The sequence below is a fragment of the Penaeus monodon genome, chromosome 11 (genome assembly GCF_015228065.2).
Source record: "Penaeus monodon isolate SGIC_2016 chromosome 11, NSTDA_Pmon_1, whole genome shotgun sequence".
NCBI lineage: Eukaryota > Metazoa > Arthropoda > Malacostraca > Decapoda > Penaeidae > Penaeus > Penaeus monodon.
The window spans coordinates 27,198,556-27,200,536 of NC_051396.1; positions in this window are offsets into that span (position 1 = coordinate 27,198,556).

A 1,981-nucleotide genomic window follows, 5' to 3' on the forward strand; every position below is an offset into this window, starting at 1 on the left:
ATATTTTTCTGTTATTATTTGAAGCTTTCTGTGATTCCTGTTTCGACTGTTTCCTGATTTCTTGTTGTTTTTAGAGAGAGAAAAAAAAATGTTACTTTTTGTGATTATCATTTTTTTTTTAAATACTCTTTCCTTTTTCCCTCTTGGGTTCTTCTTTCTTCGTACCTTTTCCCTCAATTCATCGCTCGTTATTACGTCACAGCCCTCCACCCCCTCTCCTCCCCCCACCTCACCCAATGACAACAAGGGAAGCGACAATAACAATTAGACAGACGACACCTCCGATCGCACTCTTATTCGCACAACTCTTATTCGCACAACCCTTATTCGCACAATAGGCAATTCATCAACTTGCTGGTGAATGAAACAGCTGATTCACCGTAACCCTCCATTTTTATTACGCATATATCCCGCCCATTTCCCCCCATTTACGTCAATGGAGGAAGCCCATTACAGGAGTACAGAAAGCGTAATAAAAAGCCCCGGAGACCCTTTGTGAAATCAGAGAGCGACTTTATGATATTCAAGCTTCACTTTAATGCTCGTTTGTGTTCGTATAAAGATAGTGGATTTAATATTCTGTGCTTCAGATAATTATCTTTTTATTATTATTCTCCATTCACGGGACGAAAGAAATCGTATTTTATTGCATGTTTTCTCTTTGGGAAATAAAAGAGATTGGGGGCAGTTAGTTAGGAACGTTATCGGGACTCGGAATTCTTTCTAATAAAAAATGGAAAAAATAAAGAAATGCAATAACAAGTTGCCTCATCTATTATTATTATCATTTCATGTTTTACTTCCTCTTTTACTCCATGATGAACACAAAGGCATTTGCGATTAATTTATGCAATTCATATTCCACATAAACCAGACCATCATGCCATATAAGGATATATTTTATCTCGTTCTTATCACTTAGTATCATCAACGTTGTTCCGAATCCACAACACAAAAAGGTAAATATTAAAAGGTAAATTTACGCTTTGCACCAAAGTACTCAAGAACACCACCCATGGGTAAAACCTACTTGAACTTACATTTTTTTTTTCTCTCTCTCTCTTTCTCTCCCTCTCCTCCTTCTTCCTTCTTCCCTCTTTCTTCTTCCTTCCTCCTTCTCCTTCTCCTTTTCCTTTTCCTTCTTCATTCTCCCTCTCCCTCTCCTTCTCCTTCCCTTCTTCCTCTCCCTCTCCCACTCCTTCTTCCTCTTCCTCTCTTTCTCCTTCCCTTCTCCCTCTCCCTCTCCTTTTCCCTCTCCTTCTCCTTCTCCCTCTCCCCCTCTCTCTCTTTTCTTGCAAGAGTTTTGATCATGCAATCTCCCTGACACAGCACCGGATCCTTAATTGCATACGCTACCTTAAGACCATTATCGGGACTGGCAGTGATTTTGCTCCCTTGATATAACGGCTTTGGGATGACCTTTTTAGGATTTAGGGTTGCTGTGGCGTTTCCTGTGATGGTGATGGTGATGGCTCACCTCTCCTTTCTCCCTCCTTCCTCTTACTTTTTCCCTTCTTTCTCCTCTTCCTTTCTCCCAGCTCCCTACTTTAGCCAATAACTCCTTCCTCTTCTCCTTGCCTCCCCCTTCCTTTCCCCTCCTACATCTAACCCCCCCTCCTCCCTACCCATTATCCTTTCCCTCTTCTTACCTCTTCCCTCTCCTTCCACTGACCCCTATCCCCCTCCTCCCCCTCCCTCCCTCCCTTAACCCCATCCACCCTCCCCTCCTTCCCTCCTCCCTCTTCTTCCCTCTTCCTTCTCCTTCTTCTACCCCACTCCCCCACCCTTTACCCTCCCCCCTAACTTTCTCTCCCTCTCTCCACCTCCTTCCTTCCCTCTCCAAGACCTCCCCTCCCCACCCCCCACCCCGCCTCCTCCGGAACCCACCTGATAAGCGCGCAGGTCACGCGGGGTCACAGCGAGCAAACGGAGGGTAATTCTCCTCCCCTAACAAGGCGCTGTGTGGGTGGCTTACCCGAAT